Genomic DNA, 8,669 nt, shown 5'->3' with positions numbered 1-8,669 from the left:
TAAGCAAAAGAAAGAATGGAAATCCTGTTTAAGGCATACATCAATGCAAAGGACCTCTAAGTAAGGGCAACTTTTGAGCAAGCCAACAAGTCCCATGACATCCTATTTTTTCATCGACCAAAGCCTTATGTCCAATGCCTTTAAATAATTGTAATTTACATACAGTTTCTCAGCTTTTAGATCAAACAATTCATTAGAAAGAACCTCCATGTAACAAACCATTTGATAAGAAAAGGAGTTGAAGACAATTCCTCAACTACACATCCTTCAAACAAAATGAGATCAGAGGAAGCACAAACTATTACAACAACAAGACTACTAAGAAGAAAAAAATAGGTGATAACCAGATTTCATCGACTAAGAAGCCACTACGAACGAACAAAAAAAATAAAAACATAAATAAACACTTACCTTCATAGACCAGCCAAACAAGGATAGACATTCCAATCCAGGAAGGCCTTGTAAAACACTTAGGATGAATTCTCTGAAATTATCCAAATTAATGGATAACTTCTTCAGGTCAGAACAGCCATTCAGATCAATACAACTAAATTTACCTTTGAGATCGAGAGATATAAGGCTCGAAGAGTGAAGTTTGATACTCTGAAGCTGATAACAATCATGTAGTTACAAGTGCCCCACTTTCTTACAATTTGAAACCAGAGATTCAAGAGCATAATGATAGATCAGGATACAGTCTAGAGAAAGGAACTTTAGAGAGCTGAAAACATTCGAAGGAAGATGGGGGTTTGAACTTGCAAAGCCTGTAGAGGAAAGAGTACAAGAGGTTTTATTAATAAACAAGCTTCGAAGTACGGGACTGGTACCCGTGGCCTAATGGATAAGGCGTCTGACTTCTAATCAGGCGATTGTGGGTTCGAATCCCATCGGGTATGCCTTCGTTATTAATATGATTTGAGTATGCCCTCGTAATTTAATTAATATCATTTGATTTGTAAAATATTAAATAACCAAAAAGGGTTTCCCCCTTGACAAACAAAATATTAATATTTTTTGATTTGTAAAATATTAAATAACCAAAAAGCGATCCCCCTTGACGAACAAAATATTAATATTATTTTATTTGTAAAAAATTAAATAACCAAAAAGGGTTTTTCCCTTCTTAACAAACAAAACCAAATTATCAATAGACCGGTACTTATACTATAAGTCATTTTTAGTTACTAAGGGGTCGTTTGGATACCTGAAAATATAAGTCATTTTCAGTTATTAAGGCGTCGTAAGTCATTTTTAGTTATTAAGGGGTCGTTTGGATACCTGGAAATATAAGTCATTTTTAGTTATTAAGGGGTCATTTGAATACTTGGAAATATATTATTTGTAAAATATAAATATGGGAAATACATTACTGCGTAATCGATTGGTTTGTTATTAGTAAGGGGTCGTTTGTATGCCTAGAAATATATTATATGTGAAATATAAATATGGGAAATACATTACTGCATAATCCCATTTGTATTACCTACAAATCATTTGTTATCGTTTGAGCCTGCAAATGGATTGTTATTGTTTGGGCAGTATTTAGATTGTTATTGTTTGGGCAGTATTTAGATGCAACCTGGGAAATACATTACTGCATAATCTATTTGCATTCATTACCTGCAAATGGATTGTTACAGTTGCAACCTGGGAAATACATTATTGCATAATCCATTTGCATTGTTACCAGCGAATGGATTATTATTGTTGCAACCTGGAAAATACATTACTGCATAATCCATTTGCATTCATTACCAGCAAATGGATTGTTACTGTTGCAACCTGGGAAATACATTACTCTATATGTTTGGGCAGTATTTAGATGCAACTTGGGAAATACATTATTGCGTAATCCATTTGCATTACCTGCAAATGGATATTACTTGCAAATGGATTGTTACTGTTTGGGCAGTATTTAGATGTAACCTGGAAATACATTACTACGTAATACATTACTTGCAAATGGATTGTTATTGTTTGGGTAGTATTTAGATGCAACCTGGGAAATAAATTGCTACTGTTAGGCTATATTTGGAAGCTTTTTGAATTTTATTAATATTATTTGATTTGTAAAAAATTAAATAACCAAAAAGGGTTTCCCCGTTCTTGACAAACAAAACCGAATTATTAATAGATTGGTATTTATACTATAAGTCATTTTTAGTCACCAAGGGGCTGTTTGGATACCTGGAAATATATTATCTGTGAAATATATTACTGGCGTAATGCATTACTGCGTAATCCATTTGCATTACTTGCAAATGGATTGTTACCGTTTGGGCAGTATTTAGATGCAACCTAGGAAATACATTACTGCTTAATCCATTTGCATTACCTGCAAATGAATTATTACTGTTTGGGCAGTGTTTAGATGCAACCTGGGAAATACATTTTAATGGAATTTTGTGACAAAAAATGAAAGAAATGATAGGTTATAGGCAAATGCTAGTAAAATATTAGTAATGTATTTCTCATATTTCTTCTTAGCCAAATAGTAGCAATGTATTTTTTAGGTTGCATCTAAATACTACCCAAACAGTAGCAATGCAAATGTATTTCTCATATTTCTTTCTGATATTGCCTAATAGTAACAATGTATTTCCGAGGTTGCATCTAAATACTGCCCAAACAGTAATAATTCATTTACATTATAGCAATGTATTTCCGAGGTTGCATCTAAATACTGCCCAAGCAGTAATAATCCATTTGCATACATGCAAATGGATTATTACTGCTTGGGCAGTATTTAGATGCAACCTGGGAAATACATTACTGCTTAATCTGCAAATGGATTATTATACATTGCTACTATTAGGCAATGTCAGAAAGAAATATGAGAAATACATTTGCATTGCTACTGTTTGGGTAGTATGTAGATGCAACCTAGGAAATACATTGTTACTGTTTGGCTAAGAAGAAATATGAGAAATACATTACTAATATTTTACCAGCATTTGCCTATAACGTATCATTTCTTTCTTTTTTTGTCACAAAATTCCATTGAAATACAGAATTAAAGCCATTATCACACCATTCCAAAAAGATTTTCTAATAATAACATCATTACTATTCCAAAAAGATTTTCTAATAATAACCTGTACCAACACCATTTCTTACTTATTTTATAAGTCACGATGAAATTATTTCCTACTTATTTTGCATGCCTTTGGCACTTACATGGAATCACATGTCTTCTAACATGATTAGACTTCAGTTTCAATATGATAAGTCATTGGAATAACATGATTGAAATAATATGATTTTATTATGATAAGGCATATTTTTATTTATTTTTTTATAGAAGTCTTTCAAATGTCTCTTTATATCATTTCAAATGAATTTATGATATTAAATTCAAAATCTTTATAGTACAACTTAAAAAATGGGAAGAAGTTTGATTAGTAAACTAGAATGTTTGGTAATTGCAGTAGAAAATTTTGAGGTATTGGAAGAGACTAAAAAAGTATCTTATTTCAATTGAGCTTTTACTAAGCTCTTATGAGGATTATGTTGTGTAAATTTTTTTATTATGATTGTGTAGGGCCTACCAGGACTCTCCTCTTTCTCTCTTCAAGTTAGCAGTAGCGACTCTTCAACTTCTCTCTTCAGATTAGCAGGTGAAATGAAAAAGTCCAAATAAGAGAAAGGGCTCAAAAGAGAGAGAGCATCTTCTGTAAACCAGTTATTAGGCTCAAGAGACAGGGCAGGGAGGGAGGGAGCACGTATGCAAACCAAAGGACTCCCAAATATATTTTTTAAGCGGGATAGGGTACACAAAAGATTATTCAAAGATTACCAAATATATTTTTTAAGCAGGATAGGGTACACAAAAGATTATTCAAAGATTACCTGAAGGGAGGTAATAGATATTTCAAAGATTACCTATAAGTTTTTACCGGTGAAGGCGCGTAATAGATTTTTAAAAGATTACCGGTGAAGACGCGCAATAGATTTTTAGCGCGGTTGAAAGATTACCCGTGAATACGTAATAGAATTTTCACTCCTCACCGCGGGTAATGGATTTCGTGATTTTTGGAGAAATCTCACGTAATATCTTTCCATTTCCTTACTATTAAAGTATACCCAAACAGCATTAAAGTGTACCCAAATAGTAGAAATGTAATATTTTAATCTAATAGATTTTCAGGTACCCAAATGACCCTTAAATGTGTAATAAACTGAATTAAATTTTGTTACAGTATCCAATAAATTTTATTGTTAAATTTATGCCTCAACCATCAGATTTCACATCTAATGGTAAAGAATGATTATGACGTCCTACATAAAAATAAATAAACTTATTGTATACATGTATACATTTTTTTTATCAATATATATTGTAATTGCTCCGATTTATTTTATGGGTTTAGTCAGCTTATAAAACATAGAAATTATCAATGTTGTAACCAATTTGGTATTCCAAAGTCCATATATGGCAATGAGATAGTTTCATCATATGGAACAAAGAGAGATTTCTCGTACAACACAGAAAGAGAAGCCTCACAGAGCCAAAACCCTTAAAACCAAAAGGGTATTTCAACTTGCAATATGCGAAGTCTGCAAAAATGAAAGGTTTGCATGAAAACACGGAAGCTCCAATCCTTCAAAAGAAATTATCGACATTTGTAACCAATAAAGTATTCCAAAGTGGCCCAACTTCTCTCACATTTGGAAACTAGAGAATGTATTATGTATAGTTGCTCACATTTGAATACATATAAGAACGGTTTTTTTTTTTTTTAAGGGTAAAATCAGTAGGGACAGTTTGCACGTATTTTTGATGCGGCAAGCCCATACTGAAAGATCCCTTTGAAACCGGAGGATATTAGGGCATCAAATCACCCCGAATAGGGTGATTATGATTTTCCATAAGGAAGGATAAGGGCTCATTCAGTACCAAACAAGCCAGAATACTGCAAAGAGCACTGGAGACAGTAGGAGGGCTACTAAACTTATCTAATTCGGGCTCAAACTTGGAGAACCTTCATTTTGACTGATAAAGGGACCCCCCTAATAAAATCCATAAGCCCCGAGGTTGGTTGCAACCCCGAACCACTATGGATCATCGAATAAAGGACCATGATCGAAAACAAGGGAGCCGGATGCAGATCGATCCCAAAGCGAGCCTAAAAGTAGCCCTAGTGCACCTAAGATATCCTCCAAATTTCAGTTAAAAAGGATTTTGTTAAAAGAACATACATAGAGATTAACTCTATAGAGTACCGTACACAGGCAGTGATGCTCATAAAAGATGGCAAAGTACGAAGGAGCTCTAGGAAAATGGGATTCCGATAGACTTGGGACCATAGTTATCGGAAGAGGGAATGGCTCCTGTTCCGGGAGCGGGAGCGTCGGATTGATGGCTTTCTAAGGCTCATGAGCTTGGGGAGCAGGTGAGGGTAGAAGTTACGGATCAAGATCATGTTTGAACAGGGAGCGAGATCCCGTTTGAATAGGGAGCGAGATCCTGATACTTTGGGGTCGAGATCCCTATTTAATGGGAATGCTTTCTATGTGAAATGGGACCGTGTTCCATGCCCATTAGGATCGCGCTCCCATCGATGACAAGAATGAGATCCCATTTAAGGTTGAGTCGTACCCCATCTAAGAAAGACCGCATTTCTATTTGGAAAGGATCGAGCTCCATTCAATGTAGGATCGTGTTCCATACAGTATTGGTCTGCGCTCCCATTGCATAATTCCACTTGTATCAAGAGCCCAATTCCATTATACATGGATTCGTGCACCCACTAAGTACGACAGGCCGTTTCTATACATATGCATTCTTGATTTGGTTTAATCTAGAAACCATTGTCCTATCTAGCAATGAACAATGGGGCTATTCATGCACAACCAATCCTAGATCTCTATGGATTCATTAAATCTTGTTAATCTAGTATGAAATAAATTCTTACAATGCTATACACAACTATATTTTTGAAACGATTAATTTTAGTATTGTTTAAAATCTCATACATGATACGAAAATGAGCGTCACATTGGCATTTGTATACATCGAAATATATTATCAGGGAATCAAATTATTAGAGTAATACATTAAAATGGAATGTTGTTGTTTGGGTACCATTGGGATGCAACCTAGGCATATATGGCTATTGTTTGGGTTAAATTTGGGAAATGCATTACCATTATTTTGGGTTAAAACAACTATATGAAAATTTTACTTAAATTATAATTTTTTAATTTTAAAAGTTATTTTTATTTAAGAAGTCATTGCCTTGTAGGGATTGAGTTCCAGAAACGTGGGGAACGCACTCCTAAAATTCTGGGAACGGGGATCTAATTTGTTCGGGAACGAGATCTACAATTCTAAGGAACGTGTTCCCTGCGATAATGGGATTGAGCTCAGTTATGAATGGGATTGAGAATCTTATAAATAGGAGCAAACTGTCAAAAAATTTGGAATGGGTTTCAGACTAGATCCTGGCTCCGGAGTGCCAGAGCTGGAGCCCTGCCCTAGTTGGGCGCTCCTAGTAACGATGCTTGGGACCCTAAGGATGAACTCAGAAGGCCCAAAAACCTTAACCCTATGAATCCAGTATTGTTTTGACACCGTTTCCTCCCATTTATCAAAGATTTGATCGTGTTGCATACTACTTACAATTTAACAAGTAACATTAACTGGGAGACAAAATTCTACATCCCCTAGTTTTGGGCAAACATCACTCTTTGATTTCTCCCAAATAATGGGGAATCTTATGTTGAAACTTGGATATGTCATTCCCCTAGTTGATTCATATATGCCATGAGAGCTGTGCTCGCTTAGAAGATGGAGAAAACTAGAGAGAAGTTTTGTGGATTGTCATGCTATGCAAATCATAGTTCATAAGACCTCTCACTAGTTTTTCAACCATATCTCTGCATCCGTAAAGCATCTATAGCTAAGGTCCGCAATGCATTCCGACTGTAGCTCAACCAGCTTTTTGTCATAGTCATTTGGCAGATGGACGAGCGTCAAAGGAACTAAATGTCGACAAGTTTATGGATATGCAAAATTTCATAGTTTCAAAAACTTCAAAAGGCCATATCTCGCTCAATCAAAGGTCGTTTTTTTTGACACCTCTTATGCCAAAAAAGCATGTTGGCACCTTCTTGGATTATCCAATCTCCAAATAGGAAAAGACGGCTAGAATCTGATAGGATCGGTCACAAGAGGTTTATGGAGAAGTGCTTGAAACACCAAAAACCAAAAGCAGGCGGCCAAAAGCTCACAAAATCTTGGAGTTTTCTCACAAATTTGATTGCAAAGTGATCGTCTATATTTTGGCAGAAGTATATGATCCACCTCAGCCCCGAAAATGTGAATGAATGCCCCATACCTTAGGTATGAGATGAGGCTCCATATTTGGGAACCTCGCATGGCATTTTCCCTAATGGAGAAGCCATATTTTGATAATTTCCCTTATACTAAAAAATCTTTTATTTTTTCACCCATCAATAGGTTTAACTTTTAATAATATAGAAAGCTTTCTTCTATAAAATAGATTAGTGGGGTAAATAGTCCGCCTATTGATTTGGATTGATATTCCAGTAAAATGAGAAAAAGAAAAAATTATGTATAAACTGGTTACTTTTACCAAAATTATGGTCTGGTCCAATTTTTCAAAATCTATATGTAGATGTTCCCCTTTTTTGTGGTTTTTTTATTCTAATTTTTCCTTGGGTACGATGTTGAATATTAGATAGGTTTTTTAGTTTATTTGATTTCACAATTTCATTGAAAGCAAGGTCTATCTGATAGCCTAAATGCCAAACAAATCGAATTTTAGGTTGGTCTGATGTTGCGAACATTGGACTACCCTAATGGCCACTTCGATGCTTGAAACATCGAACAACTCCATAGTTATATATTTTTTAAAATGTATAGAACTGCTGATGTTTAAAACATCGAACCAAACTGTTTAGTCTTAAAAAAAAAAAAAAATTAGCTTTTACAAATAAAAAAATACAACGAGACTACATATCTTTGGTACAAGGCAGTCACAATTAATCTTAATCACTGGATGTGAAATTGGGTGGTTACATTTATTCCATTGACCAAGCTCAAAATTCAAAAGAAATTTCCTCAAACTTTACAATATACTTAATGATAAAATGTGATAAGATAATTTTAATTATGGGCACATCGTGACACTTATAGGTGTACATGGTAATACAAGATATGTACAAGGTGTACACGGTGATACAAAGTGATATCAAATCCCATGATTGAAGGGGTGTGATCAATATACAAGGAAAGTGATATCAAATCCCATGATTGAAGGGATGTCATCAATATACAAGGAAAGTAGAGATAACAATAACAAACTATAGATTGGATCTTCTAATTCAAACTCATCCAAAGTGATACGTGAATTCAAAACATGAATTCAAATCCATTTCCTAATACTCCCCCTCAAGCTGATGCGTGAAGGCACGTAACACTCAGCTTGGCTAATAACAGATGCAACTGTGAACAACCAAGTGGTTTAGTGAAGATATCCGCTAGCTCAACTTGGCTAATAACAGATGAAAGTGTGAACTACCAAGTGGTATAATGAAGATATCCGCTAGCTGTAAGCGTGGTGGCACATAGGAGGTAGAGATGAGGCCTGATTGCATCTTTTCTCGAATAAGGTGGCAATCCAATTCAATGTGGTTGGTACATT

The 8,669-nt window shown here is 34.8% G+C and overlaps 1 non-coding gene across 1 annotated transcript; it reads left to right on the top strand.

The window, feature by feature from the left end:
• The first annotated feature begins 823 nt into the window (after window positions 1-823).
• On the top strand, window positions 824-896 carry TRNAR-UCU (transfer RNA arginine (anticodon UCU)). Its single transcript has one exon. It is a non-coding gene; the product is annotated as a tRNA-Arg (tRNA).
• The last annotated feature ends 7,773 nt before the right edge of the window (window positions 897-8,669 follow it).

Source organism: Amborella trichopoda, chromosome 11, assembly GCF_054954075.1.
Source record: "Amborella trichopoda isolate Santa Cruz 75 chromosome 11, AtrichopodaSantaCruz75HAP2 v2.0, whole genome shotgun sequence".
In the NCBI taxonomy this organism is placed as follows: domain Eukaryota; kingdom Viridiplantae; phylum Streptophyta; class Magnoliopsida; order Amborellales; family Amborellaceae; genus Amborella; species Amborella trichopoda.
Note: the sequence above shows the minus strand (reverse complement) of the source record. Positions and strands in the feature narration are given on the sequence as shown.